This window comes from Camellia sinensis, chromosome 11, assembly GCF_055761805.1.
Source record: "Camellia sinensis isolate YWXY chromosome 11, ASM5576180v1, whole genome shotgun sequence".
Classification (NCBI taxonomy): Eukaryota; Viridiplantae; Streptophyta; class Magnoliopsida; order Ericales; family Theaceae; genus Camellia; species Camellia sinensis.
The window spans coordinates 117588547-117603601 of record NC_138971.1 but is presented as its reverse complement, the minus strand read 5'-3'; the positions used below and the strand labels follow the sequence as shown (position 1 = coordinate 117603601).

Here is a 15055-nt window from a genome sequence, read left to right as displayed (position 1 = left end):
GCATATACGGTATACATATATTCATATACAGACAAAAAATACACACAGATATGTACATACGGTATACATATATACATATACAGATATGTACAGACATATACAAAGACATACGGATATATACATAGATATATACGGTATATGACAGCGTGCGTACGCAAAACACACAAAAAGAAAGGATAAACACAAAATGCATGGATACGGGGGTTCGACCCTCTGATCTTAAGCTTAGTTTCCTAGTCCTCAACCACTGAACCGAACCACTGAACCAAACCACTCTTGTGACAAAATATGCAAACAAATATATAGATATATATATATATAACCAAAAGAAAACAAAAGAAACATTTGTTATGGGATTCGAACCCCTGACCTCGGGCTCAGCCTTCCATCCTTCAAACATCGAATTAGACCACTAAACCTAAGCCACTCTTGTGACCAAAACGTTCAAACAAATATATATAGTACATAGATACACAATATATATACATATATGTATAAATATACAATTCTCCCGCCTCTCTCTCTGTTTTTGTCTCACTCTCTCTTCCGTCATCTTCTTCGAGCGTTGTGTCTGGCACACGATTTCAACAATCGCGGCGCCTGACTGACAGGCTATCCAATCGTGCCCCGATTGTCAATGATCATCTCAGCCTTCTTCCCTCTTTGTCTTCTCCTTCGCTCTCTTCTTAAGTTGAGGCCTGCGAGAGAGAAGCAGAGCCAAAGCCTGCAAACTTTCTCTGCCACCACTCTGCAACCTCTTTCTTTTGCATTACTCTCCTCTGTCATGGCCTCTTCACATGGTTCTCTCACTCTTTTTCCAGACCTGAACGAGTCCACGATAGAGATGACCAATTCTGACTCCCCTGAACCTCAACCACGGGCTCCTCCTCCTTCCCCTGTTTTCAACTTTCCAGCGATATCAGTTGAACAAATCATGGCGGCACAGTCTGACATCGAAGCAAACTCGTATACGCTGAGGTCATGTGTGGAGACTGTGACAGTGGTCTCCAACTTGTCCCGTCGACTGCAGAACAGGATGTGTGAGGTACATAAGTTAAATGCACAACTCTCTCTCCTCCAACGTATGTACAAAGACGCTCGGGTAGAAATTGGTGTGCTGAAAAAGCAGAACAAAGAATTGAAACGACTGACGACCTCCGTGACTCGATTCGGAGTTTCTTCGCACAACCAATTTGATGGTCGGCGGGGAATAATCTCCTTTGGAAACTCTGCCAAGGCTGAGGCAAAGTCTTCAAAAGCTTCGAAGGAGTAAAGATGAAGCGAGGCAGCTGACGGTAAAGTCAGGCAACAAAGTTGTGTGCAAATGACGCCGGTTGCAATCTTCGCCGCCGGGTTACTGCCGGAAAACTGAGAAAATGCTACTCTCTCTTTTCTTTTTCTTTTTTTTGTTTTTTTTTTTTTTTGTTTTTGTGTTTTGTTTTTGTTTTTGTTTTTTGTTTTGTTTTGTTTTGTGTCTCTGTGATCGGGGATGTCCTCCCCTGACTGCAATAAAATCAGTTTAATTTTTGCACATCGATGGCGTAACTGGCATATCACTTTGAACTTGAAAACATTTTTGTTTGATTGAATTTGAGAGTGATTGAATTTTGAACTCTGAATTGAACATTGATTCTATACTGACCTGAATCAAAGAATGACTTAATGAAAGAAAAACGAAGCAAAAAAAATCCAAACACACTTATATACACTGACTGGTATGAATACACCGACTGGTATAAATAAACTGACTGGTATGAAAGGAACACACTTATATACACTGACTGGTATGAATACACCGACTGGTATAAATAAACTGACTGGTATGAAAGGAACACACTTATATACACTGACTGGTATGAATACACCGACTGGTATAAATATACTGACTGGTATGAAAGGAACACACTTATATATACTGACTGGTATGAATACCCTGATTGGTATGAATACACTAACTGGTATGAATACACACTTATATACACTGACTGGTATGAATTCCTTGACTGGTATGAATACACACTCATATACACCGACGAGTTGACTCGAGTGGTGGAGAAGACAGAATCTCTAACTCGACTATGTCCCTAATTCATTTCCTTGAAATTTTTATTTATTTATTTATTTTTCATAAAAATGTTTTGATCAACATGACAGTTAGATTAGCATACTTATTCCATTTTCTGTTTAAAATCATGTAAGCTAAACTGTGAGCACTGTAAATTTTCCCTTTTCAAATCCAAAGAATGGTCTAAGTTTTGCAAAAAAATGGAACAATTTTTGAGAAAAATTAGTCAGATTCATTCAAATTAATCAAAACCTATTTTTGCAAATGGCCACTACTCAACTAACATGGAATCAACCATTGGGGTGCATAGTCCCAAACCAGATAATCAAAGGTGATATCTGAACCAAGCCAATCCGAACCGAATGAAGTCGAGCAAAACTGGACCAGACCGAACCGAACCGCCAAATCGAATCGAACCGAACTGAACCAAGTTAAATCAAACCAATTGAACTGAGCAGAACGAAGATACACCAATCAAACACGGATAGGACAACCAAGTCGACTAAAGACACACCAAGCAAACATGGACGAGATGAATGAGTTGAAAAATTATTAGGGCCGAACTTCAAGATGAAGCTACCTACGTATCCTCAAGATAGGAATCAGGCCATCGTAGTTCCGGCTAAGGGTCACTCGGGTATTGACACTCTCCTTTTGTGCTCTAACTTTTGCCAAAGCCGCCCTTTCGGGTTTTCGACCTTGCGAGCTTTTCATTTTTCTATTTTTTTTCATTTTGTTCATTTCTTTTTTTTGTTTTTCATTATTTTTGTTTTTTTTTGATTTTTTTTTCTGCTCTAAATTTTGCCTGGGTCGTCCTTCCAGGTTTTCAACCCAACGAGCCTCTCAAGGATGGTACTTTTATTTTAGCTTGTCCATGTTGATTGGGTGTGAAATCTCTAGGCCAATGACTGCTACACTTGACCAGTAGATATGATGATGTAGGGACTAGGCTAATTGGGTCTGAATTTGCCCCTAGTGTAATGGATAGGAACTCGACTGTCCTTCAACAATAAAATTCATTCTCTCAAATTCTGGGTTTTGCCTTTATGGGTGATCTTCATTGGGAAACGATTCAGTTTTAACTCTTTGATCACATCCAACCTTTTGTCCCTAGTTCAAGGACTGCTTCAAATCTTAAATCACATCCGACCTTCTTGCCCCTGGTTCAAGGGCTGTTTCCAATCTGAATCACAGGCCCTACATAGTTTTGGCTAAGGTTCACTCGGGTATTGACACTCTCATTTTACGCTCTAACTTTTGCTAAAGCCGCCCTTTCGGGTTTTCAACCTTGCGAGCTTTTCATTTTTCTTTTTATTTTTCCTTCTTTTTTTATTTATTTATTTTTTTTTTGTGCTCTAACTTTTGCCTAGGTCGCCCTTTCGGGTTTTCGGCCCAGCGAGCCTCTCAAGGGTGGTACCTTATTGCCCCTAGTTCAAGGGCTACCTCCATTTCAGCTATGCAAGCCTCATACTTTTGCCCCTAGTTCAAGGGTTGTTTCAAATCTGAATCACATTCGACCTTCTTGCCCCTAGTTGAAGGGCTGCCTCCATTTGAATCACATCATGGCCTCTAATTCAAGGGATATTTCCAATTCGGCTACGCAAGCCTTACACTTTGAATGATCATTGAATACTTCGAATTAAGGTTTGAAAGTTAAGGAGCTAAGGAGGTCGGACCTGGAGTCAAGAGGGATCCTATGCTGTATAATCAATTCCAGGCATGTCTTTGTAGGACCACACAAAAATGGTTTTTGAAATCTTTTAACAAAGTGACTAATCACCCGTACTCTTACGAAGATAAGACAGACCCAATTTGGACCAAGCTAGGATCATTCTCAGTACCCACATTAACAAAAATGATTTTATTCATCAAAGGCTTAGCACACCTCTCTTCTTCTTAGTTGATCAAAATTTGCAAATCCCGAGGAAATTCTTCCTCTTTGTTTTCATCAGAGTTTTGGAAAAAGTTTTAAAAAACTTTGGTCAATGCAATGAATTAAGGCACAGAGAAGTAGGCAGACTCTATGGCATTTTGTTTTTTTGTTTTTCTGTTTATTAAAAAGAGACTATGACTCAGCAATGGCAACAGACTTTTGACAACATACTCAAAAGAAAATGACAAAGAGAACCTAGACAGGACAGAAATGTCTAGGTTAGCACTATCGAAATCAACAGACTCTGACTCATTAGGCTGACTCGAGCCTGACTCTAACTCTACAAACTTGGTGGAGTCAAACTTACACTCAATACTCAATTCAGAACTCAGAATAAAACCATTCTCAATTTTGCTAGTCAAAGTGTGGGCCAGCCACAACATTCAAAATAAAGCTCATGCAATCAACAGGTGGTCACTCCCCAAGCACAGAGATGGTCGACTTTGTGGGATATCGGCATTTTTTTTAACAAATTTTTTTTTTTTTGATTTTATGTTTTTGTTATTTTTTTGTTTTTGAAGTAATGGTGCTAAACTGAACAGCCTGAGCCACTAATTCGAATTTGAGAACCCCTGTATAGATCCAATACATTACACATAAAGCAGGAAAGAGAACAAACACCCCTAAAGAGGGTAGGGTTATCCTGTCCTAGCTTGGAATGATCTAGGGTTTCACTATTCACACAAGTGGTATCATACATCCTAGAAATGGGAAAGCATTCTGTCCTAATTTGAAAGGTACTATAGCTCACTATATGTACAAGGTTGGCTCTACTTTATGGGTTGAAGCCAAGGTGACGTTACCAAAGAGTCCTTTGGGTCATAACCAATAAAGATCCCAGGAAATCAGAAGAGTCAAATAGCCTCTCTTCGGAGTCTGAGAACCTTAGATAGCAAAGCTAGATAGCAGGGCTACATAGCAAAGCTACCCTTTTGACAAATCTCAAAAGGTTACAACACAAGACCTCTAAAGTATCGTAAAAATAGGTGGAGTGTCACAAAAAGCTTACCTGTGCTCCCACCAGTATCTGGGCAACACAAGGACTGAAGTGCACCAATGAATGCAATGCAATGAACATATAATTGAAAATAAAGGTCATATCATGGAGTTCGAGTCAAGGTTTCATAAAATCCCCAGCAGAGTCGCCAGAAACTGTAACATGCCCGGGGGGTACCCGCGCGCGTTAAACAGTTCGGACCCCCAAGATCCCTTTGATCTATTCTCACGAGTGCAATGTGAAATGTGGATGAGAGTCCAGATTTGGCAACTTTTATTGAAAATCCATTTTTATTGCAATTTTGTCAAAAATGGACTGCGTCATCAGATCTCAGAGTCGCCACCTAATATTTTGGGAAATTAGGAAACCCATGACTCGGTGCCAAGGCCACTGTTCGTCGTAACCAAGGATGCTTGGCTCGGAACCTTAGGTATGAGAGGGGAAGGTCAATAATGAGCACCCCCGCCCACCCGATCAAAGATCGGCCTTTACTAACCACGATATGAATTTTATTTTATTTATATGTTCATGTTCTGATTAGTTAATAAATCCTAAAATTTACTATGTGAAGCATACAAGTATAGACTATGTCACCCATTTTGGAACAACTTTATAGCGATCCCGGGTTTACCCTTGTTGTACAGTGATCCGGACATGTGTCCGTGGATGTTGGTAGTTGTTTATTTCCTTGTTTGCATCCTCTTTACTTTGTATTTTGAGTTATGGGATGTGTTGAGCGGGTTTGTTACAGGTTGGTTGAGTTTAGAAACCAAAACTAGTTGCCCAGATTTTTGGCCTGTACGCTCGAGCGGAGGTGTTGGCGCTTGAGCGTAGATTACATCCATCCAGTATCTTGTTGTGCAGTGTTGTGAGCTCGAGCGTAGGGTTGGGAGCTCGAGCGGAGGCCTGGTTCTGCAAAAGTGCTGGGCGAGTGCATTCTGCGCTCGAGCGGGAGGTTGGCCGCTCGAGCGTAAGTCTGTGAGTGGCCGCTCGAGCGGGGTGTTTTACGCTCGAGCGGAGACCTGGGTTAAAGTCCCGAAGTTGTGACTTTCCAAATCACTTTTTCACTTTCTCTTCTCTCTCTTACTTTTCCAAAATCACCATTGTTGAGCCTCTCACTCTAGACTCTACCTTCTCTCTAGGTTTTGATCTAGTAGGAGTGATTTACTCACCTTTGGCCTTTACAAAAAGGTTGTTGATCGTCGAGGGCTTCATTTTAATCTGAAAAAGTTTGGATTTGGAGCAAGTTGATCTTGGAGTCTTCATCTCCTTTTGGGCTAAAACTTCGAGGTAGGGATAACCTACTCCTCTCTATGGGTTTTGTCTTTAAATTTTGGTATTTTGAGATGTTGGGCTTGGTTTGGTAATTTGTGAAAGTTTGGGGCTTTTGTGCAATTATACAAAAGTTGGGGTTTTATTTATAATAAACCTAGATGCATGTTTAGCATGAAAAAAATGGAATGATTGCTGAATCATTGAAGAAAATGGGACCTAAGGGTTGAAATGGTAATTATGGAAAATGGCCTAATTACATTGTTTAATTAATTGGGATAATTAATTGGTGAGAAATGAGGAAATGAAATGTTGATTGAATATCCATTTGCGCATTTATTTTCTGTTTTAGAAATAACTGCTTGGGGCTATCGGTGGAGGATAGTCGTGATTGTTGTAGACAATGTATGTTGATTAGGCAAACTGAAACTAATCAATGGAATGTGTTATGGAACTTGACAGTTGCTAGAATACATTAATTGTTTGTATTGTGTGATTGTATATAGAACCAATGTGTTTATATACGTTATGTGTAGAGGAGGAGATAGGGGATGTACTCCGCGGTTTAGGGGAAGATAGGGGATGGACCTCTAAACCGGATAGGTATTTGGAGGAGATAGGGGATGTACTCCGTAGACAGAGCTCATATGCTTGTCTAGAGAAGTGAAGATAGAGCTCATATGCTTATCTTTGTGAAGTGAAGTGTGGATACAACTTGTATGCTTATCTGTGGATATTGTTGATATACATATCTGTTGTAGAGTGTGGATACAGCTTGTATGCTTATCTGTGGATATTGTTGATATACATATCTGTTGTAGAGTGTGGATACAGCTTGTATGCTTATCTGTGGATATTGTTGATATACATATCTGTTGAGAATGTGGATATAGCTTTTATGCTTATCTGAATGTGAGATATAGTTTTTATACATATCTGTGGAAATGATGATAGAGCTAGCATGCTTATCTGTTGAAAAAGGGAAAATGAAAAGTAATTGGGACTTGTAAGTCGTTGACATAAATATGTAATTTATGTGATTGAATCAGTGTTGACCAACTATCAATTGCTAATGTTTTAGTCATTGTTCATGGTTGGTTTAGTGTATTTCTACTGGGCTGTGGCTCACCCTATATGGGAATATCATTTTCAGGTACAGGAAGCATGCCATCTCCAAGGACATAGCTGGGAGGCTAGTGGCGGGCATAGTTTTGTCGTTTTACTTTTGATGTATTACATGTAATTTCAAGCCAAGGGCTTAATGTGTAAAAGAGTTAGAACTCTTTGTTGTAACCAAGTGTTAACTTGGAAAGCTGTAAGCCCGTAGGGCATTTTGTTATGAGGTTAACATGTAATACTTAAGTAATGGAACTCTAATGAATGAAAGAATGTGGTTAGTTTATATGTAAATGCATGTCTTATCTGATGGGTTTATTGTTATTATTTTGAGGGCGTTACAACTTGGTATCAAAGCGTACCGGGTTCGAATACTTTGGGTACGTGGGAAGTGATTAGTATCACAATGGGTTTGTCTCGCTTGATAGAGACTTAGATGTAGAATCATATGCTATGTGCTTAAATGCTAACATGCTTATGTGACTATGTGGGTATGGGATTTAATTTCTGGGATATTGATTGGATCCTTGGGTTTCTGGGAGTCTTGTTGGAAAAGCAGTTGATCAACGCTGTTTCTAACCGGAACTCTAGTAACGTCTCGGGACTATCATTATCCGGAAATGAAATTCGTAAGTGCTTATGTGTTTATGTGCTTATGTGGAGTGAATTATAGTGGTCCATGCATTAGGACGTGAGTGTTTAGTTTCGGCACATTTATGAATGTGATAACGTTCTGTGTTGCCTTTATTAGGATGTCAGGACGAGGAAGAGGTGCTAGGCGTGGTAGACCTGCGAGGCAGGAAGTACCGTTACAGGGTGAGATCCCGGCAGTGCAGGAGGGAGTTGGGCAGGCCAATGTGGCCGAGCCAGTAGGTCAGCAGGCTATGGGTGCCTTGGCCAGAGAGATAGCAGGAGCTTTAGGTATTCTTAGAGCTGGGAATCAGGCAGCTGAGACAGGGCCTTCCTTCTTGAAGAGGGAGTTCTTTCGGTGTAATCCGGACGAGTTTATCGGGGATCCTAAAGAGCCGCTTAAGGCAGATGAATGGCTCGAACAGACAACGAAGACGTTTGAGATGCTTGGCATCGAGGACGGAGCACTGAAAGTGACCTTGGCATCCTTCCAACTGAAGGGAGATGCGGGTCAATGGTGGAAGTACGAGAAAGCTCGTGTTGGTGGTACTTGGGAGGCGTTTGTGAATGCTTTTCAGGAGAGGTTTTTATCAGCAGCAGCTAGGGAAAAGCTGAGGGATCAGTTTAGCCGGCTTAATCAGCAGGGCTTGTCAGTGGCCGAGTTTGAGGCTACTTTTACCAGTCTGTCTAGGTTTGCACCTGAACTGGTGGCGTCTGAGGAACGCCGTTGCTATGAGTTTGAGCGGAAGTTGAGGCGGGGCCTTAAGTTGAGAATTGGTGGGTCTTATATTCGAGAATATAGACACCTAGTGGACGCTGCAGCTCATATGGAGCTTATGATGCAGGAGGAGGATGAGGGTCAGAGAGGCTCCAAGAGGAGCCAGGATAGTCAGAGTGATGGCAGGAGACAGAAGGGTAATAACCCTCAGCAGTCTCAGGGTGCAGTCTCTAGATCGACCTTTCCAGTGCCGAGTGTAGGCTCGGGGAGAGGCAGTCAGGGGGAATTCACTTGTTACAAGTGTGGCCAGATGGGTCACAAGGTTTCAGTTTGCCCGCAGAAGGGTGGGGGTCAGAAAGCTGCTTCTTCTTCAGCTAGACCGCAGAGTCAGAGTTTGGGCAGGGGGCAGCTCTTGACTTGTTATCAGTGTGGACAATCTGGGCACATGAAGAGGTTTTGCCCACAGTTGAGTGCCACTTCGGGAGCGTCTGGTTCTTGGCAGACGCAGGGTTTCCAGCCAGCTCAGTCTGTGCAGGCCTCGAGGGCCAATCCGGGAGCTTCGTCATCCCAGTCTGTGCAGCAGTCTTTTGCTCCGAGAGGTGAGCAGGTAGACCAGGGGCCTATGGGGCGCGTGTATGCTGTTACCGCGCAGGATTTAGTACCGGCTCCATCAGTAGTGAGAGGTACTTTTCTGTTTTGCAACTCAGTTGCTAGTGTGTTGATAGACACGGGTGCATCTCATTCTTTTGTATCTGCTGCATTTGCATCTGTTTTGGAATTGGAGTTAGCACAGTTAGCATCTCCTATTTGTGTGGTATCGCCTTTGGGTGGTGAGTTGATCCTAAAACAGGGTGTTAGAGGATGTGATATAGAGGTCGCCGATTATAGGCTTCCTTTTCCGTTTGTTGTCATGCCCATGAAAGGTTTTGATGTTATTTTGGGTATGGACTGGTTATCGTCATACCGGGCTGTTATTGATTGCTACCGCCAGAGGGTCACGTTATGTACCTTGAGCGGGGAGTGGTTCCATTTCTTGGGAGACCGGGTTGGTAGTGTTTTGCCACCAGGGTATGATTCGCGAGGGCGAAGTGAGCTTAGTAGTCTACTTGCTAGCTTTGAGAGTGGTGAGCGTGGTGAGACCCAGCATGTATTATCGAGGGTGGTTTGTGAGTATTCGGATGTCTTTCCCGAAGATCTTGTTAGTTTGCCACCTCACCGAGAGATAGAGTTCTCTATTGATTTAGTGCCTGGTACGGCGCCGATTTCTATGGCACCTTACCGTTTTGCTCCAGCAGTGTCACGACCCGAACCCGCCCCCGTGGGTTAAGGACGTAACCGGCCAGTAATCATGAGATTACCTACGGCCTCAAACTGTTCTAAACGTATTTTAACAGAGTTAATGGGGGCCAAACGGAAGCAAAATTAAAAACTTTGTCCATAGAGCCGTGCTTATATGCACATCAAACAAACCATACTCAGGTACGTTAATAACTCACATCAAAAGTACAGCTTCACAAAATTCATTACAGACAGGATCGTCCAAAACGAGTCAACCTATAGCAGACTATGTACAGACATGCACTGGGTCCTTGCCAACAAGACAAAACATAGGTACATAGTAAAAGGGCAAGGATGGTCTCATGCGCGAGGCACAAGGCTGACTCTCCCAAAACTCCTGTTGTTCCTAGCAGACTTCACTGGGGCTGGGTTTGGACTTCCCTTGGCTCACCTACAAATACATGAGTGAGCGTGAGCGATAGCCCAGTGAATAATATCAAATATAACAGTTACATAACAATATGTAGATCAACACGCTCCAAACGGCCTTGGGCCCAATTCTTACTTCTGTTTAACAGCAAAATATATATAACTATACGAAATGCAAGTCAAGTAACTGTAGTTCCAAACATTCTGGCCTTTGGCCCATCCGGGTTTCCATTCATGGCAAAACGGCCTTCGGCCCATTCATTCATGTCAAACGGCCTTTGGCCCATTCATTCATGTCAAACGGCCTTTGGCCCATTCATTCATGTCAAACGGCCTTTGGCCCATTCGTTCATGTCAAACGGCCTTTGGCCCATTCATTCACGTCAAACGGCCTTTGGCCCATTCGTTCATGTCAAACGGCCTTTGGCCCATTCATTCATGTCAAACGGCCTTTGGCCCATTCATTCATGTCAAACGGCCTTTGGCCCATTCGTTCATGTCAAACGGCCTTTGGCCCATTCATTCATGTCAAACGGCCTTTGGCCCATTCGTTCATGTCAAACTTTTGTCCACAATCCCAATTAACAACTCATAATATTTATAGGGGAATAGCAATTGGACATTGACAAGTTTTCAAATATTGATATTACTCACAGTGATCGGCTTGTGGATGCGCCCTGGAGCTTGACCCTACACATTTCATGAATACAAAAGGGTCACTAACAGTTCAATCCGTTCTTTAATTCACATATTCCTCTTTAGGCTTTGTTCTTATCTCATTAATTCATTTACAATGCTTAACACATGCCTAAGAGTGCTTACAAGTGAAGGAGAACGGAAAACGAATCACAGAATGCATGAACAAAATTCCAGGAAACAGGGTCCCCGCTCGAGCGTAAGATTCTCCGCTCGAGCGGACCCTTAAGGCCCGCAAGGTACTGGTTGCACAAAAGATGCGCTCGAGCTGAAGGTCCGTCTACAAAAATCCACGCTCGAGCGTGAAATGTCCCGCTCGAGCGGGCATCCAACTCTGCAAAAATGCTGGGAGCACGATTTTCCCGCTCGAGCGGCCATTACCCCGCTCGAGCGGACCTCAAAAATCTGGGTTTCCCAGATCGTGTTCTTGAGCTCCAAATCAGTTTTCCATCTACATTTCTTGCATGCAATGGTTCAAATTACACATTTACACATGCTAACATGCTACTAATGCAGATTACATCATTAGGAAGCTCAATTACATGAATTATCTACATGCATGTCCCAAATTGTCTCAAACCCATCATCAACATGCTCAAATTCAACATTCAAGACTTATACTCCCATGATTTGTACATGCATGTGGGAGATGCTCATCATTCTCAACTTAGATGGTACAAATGGTGACTACAATATGATCTTTACCCAAAACTCCACATGAATCATGTGTCTCAAGCTCAAACATGCAAATTCAAAGTAATTTCTTACATGCATGAGTTCTAAGACTTCAATCTCAACAAAAAAATCAACTCATTACATGTTCTTGATCACAAACAACCCTTGAACTTACAAATTACAAGTAAGAGTTCATGAAATCACTTACCTAAGAGCTTCAACACTCAAGCCCTAGCCAAATCTTGAGCTAGATCTTCAAATTCCCAAGTCTTGAGCCCAAATTACACAAATCTCTCCCTTTTTCTCTCCATGGCCGGCCTCTCTCTCACTCTCAATTGTCTAACTCAGATTTTGAGTTTTAAGAGAGCTAAAGGGGAGTGCAATGCAAATATAAAACAAGCCCCACTAACAAATATTTTAATATAAAATAATGGGGTACTTAATTTATCAATTTAATCAGTTTAAATTGGCCAGAATCAAATTTCAATTAAATTTCACCGTAGGCCCTAAAAATTATGCCAACCACAATGGCGTAGTCAATTTCGGGTTCCGTGGCCGATAAGGCCCTTAATTAAATTTCCAAAACAGACTACTCAAACAGATATTCCTACGATGAACAGATAAAATTTCAAACCACATATTTTCACATAGTGGGACACAAAATCATATCAAAATACATAATCACATCATGTTAAGGACCAATTAACATACTACGGAACAGGGGTGTCACAAGCAGAGTTGGTTGAGTTGAAAGTTCAGCTCCAGGAATTGCTAGATAAGGGTTTTGTTCGCCCTAGTGTTTCACCGTGGGGAGCGCCGGCCCTCTTTGTTAAAAAGAAAGATGGCGCCTTGAGATTGTGTATTGACTACCGGAAGTTGAATCGGGCTACGGTTAAGAATAAGTATCCTATGCCCCGTATAGATGATTTGTTTGACCAGTTGAAGGGTTCCCGTTGTTTCTCTAAGATAGACTTGAGATCGGGTTACCATCAGTTGAGGGTCAGGGAGGAAGATATTCCTAAGACGGCATTCCGTACGCGGTATGGCCATTACGAGTTTCTGGTGATGCCATTCGGGCTTACCAATGCACCGGCAGTCTTTATGGACTTGATGAACCGGATTTTCCGGGAGTTCTTAGACCGATTTGTGGTCGTCTTCGTGGACGACATCCTTATCTATTCGTCTTCTGAGGAGGAGCACGAGGCACACTTGAGAGTGGTGCTTGAGTTACTTAGAGCCCATAGGCTGTATGCCAAGTTTGGGAAGTGTGAGTTCTGGCTGGGGAAAGTCAAATTCTTAGGCCACGTGGTATCCGGAAAAGGGGTGTCTGTTGATACATCCAAGGTTGAGGCAGTGCAAGATTGGGCACAGCCTAAGAGTGTGTTTGAGATCCGCAGTTTTCTGGGATTAGCTGGGTATTACCGTCGGTTTGTGAAAGATTTCTCCAGGTTAGCGTCACCGTTGACTAGACTGACTCGGAAGGGAGTCAAGTTTGTGTGGAGTGAGACTTGTGAAAAGTCGTTCCAAGAGTTGAAAGTTAGATTGACTACCGCTCCGGTGTTGATTATTCCGGAGAGAGGGTTGGGTTATGCGGTTTATTGTGATGCCTCACGAGAGGGTTTGGGTTGTGTGTTGATGCAAGAGGGGAAAGTGGTAGCTTATGGCTCACGTCAGTTGAAAATACACGAGAAGAATTACCCCACACACGACCTAGAATTAGCAGCTGTGATCTTTGCCTTGAAAATCTGGAGGCACTACCTTTATGGTGAGAGGTTCGAGATATTCTCGGATCATAAGAGTTTGAAGTATCTGTTTACACAGAGAGACTTGAATCTGAGGCAGAGGAGATGGATGGAGTTCATCGAGGATTATGATTTTGAGTTACATTATCATCCGGGAAAGGCCAATGTTGTGGCCGATGCCCTTAGTAGGAAGACCATTAGTGATGTTGCTTGTATAGCCATCCGGGAATGGGAGATGTTGGGAGCACTTGGCGAGTTTGGTTTGCTATTGGGCGAATCTGTTGAGGCTGCGGCCTTGTTTTCCGTTGTTGCGCAACCTACACTTGTGACTAGAGTGTTAGAGGCACAGAGAGGTGACCTTGAGGTAGAATCCCTCCGAGAGAAGATCCCCAGTGGGAAAGTTGAGAAGGGTTTGACGGTGTATCCCGACCTGAGTGTGAGATACCGAGACCGTTTGTTTGTACCGGAGGCTTGCCGTGAGGAAGTACTCCGAGAGTTTCACCATTCGCGCCTTGCGGTGCATCCGGGAGGTACTAAGATGTATCGGGATTTGGGTCGCCAGTTTTGGTGGCGGGGTATGAAGAGAGATGTGGCTGTTTTCGTATCGAAGTGCCTTACTTGCCAGCAAGTGAAGGCCGAGCATCAGAGGCCAGCGGGTTTGTTGCAACCCTTGCCTATTGCCGAGTGGAAGTGGGAGCATGTCACTATGGACTTCGTTGTGGGTCTTCCGAGGACTCAGCGGGGTAGTGATGCTATTTGGGTGGTTGTAGACCGGTTGACTAAGTCGGCGCACTTCATTCCTATGCGCGTGAGAGATTCGGTGGATCATCTTGCCGATTTGTATATTCGGGACGTAGTGCGATTGCACGGGATCCCAGTGACGATCGTCTCAGATAGAGATCCTCGTTTTACTGCTAGGTTGTGGCAGAGTTTGCAGAGTGCCTTGGGCACTAAGTTGACCTTTAGTATGGCTTATCATCCTCAGACTGACGGGCAGTCCGAGCGTACTATTCAGATCCTCGAGGATATGCTTCGGGGTTGTGTCCTGGACTTTAGTGGGACGTGGGAGAGGCACTTGCCATTGGTAGAGTTTGCCTACAACAACAGTTTTCAGTCTAGCATCGGTATGGCACCGTTTGAGGCCTTGTATGGCCGACCGTGTAGGTCTCCAGTTTGTTGGGCCGAAGTGGGTGATGCACCTTTGTTGGGTCCGGAGTTGGTTAGGGAGACGACGGAGAAAGTTGAGCTTATCCGCAGGAGGCTTGTTACAGCCCAGAGTCGGCAGAAATCTTATGCTGACCGTAGGAGGAGGCCTTTGGCGTTTGAGGTAGGTGATCATGTCTTTCTGAAGATATCACCTAGACGAGGCCTGATGAGGTTTGGGAAGAGTGGGAAGTTATCCCCTCGGTTTATTGGTCCTTTTGAGATCCTTGAGAGGATTGGTGAGGTTGCTTATCGATTAGCCTTACCACCGCAGTTGTCCGGAGTGCATGACGTGTTTCAT

General features: G+C 43.2%; 1 protein-coding gene across 1 annotated transcript in view; it reads right to left on the bottom strand.

The window, feature by feature from the left end:
* LOC145802575 (uncharacterized) overlaps positions 1 to 15055 on the bottom strand; it is a 31131-nt gene that overhangs the window by 10528 nt on the left and 5548 nt on the right. The window lies entirely within an intron of this gene.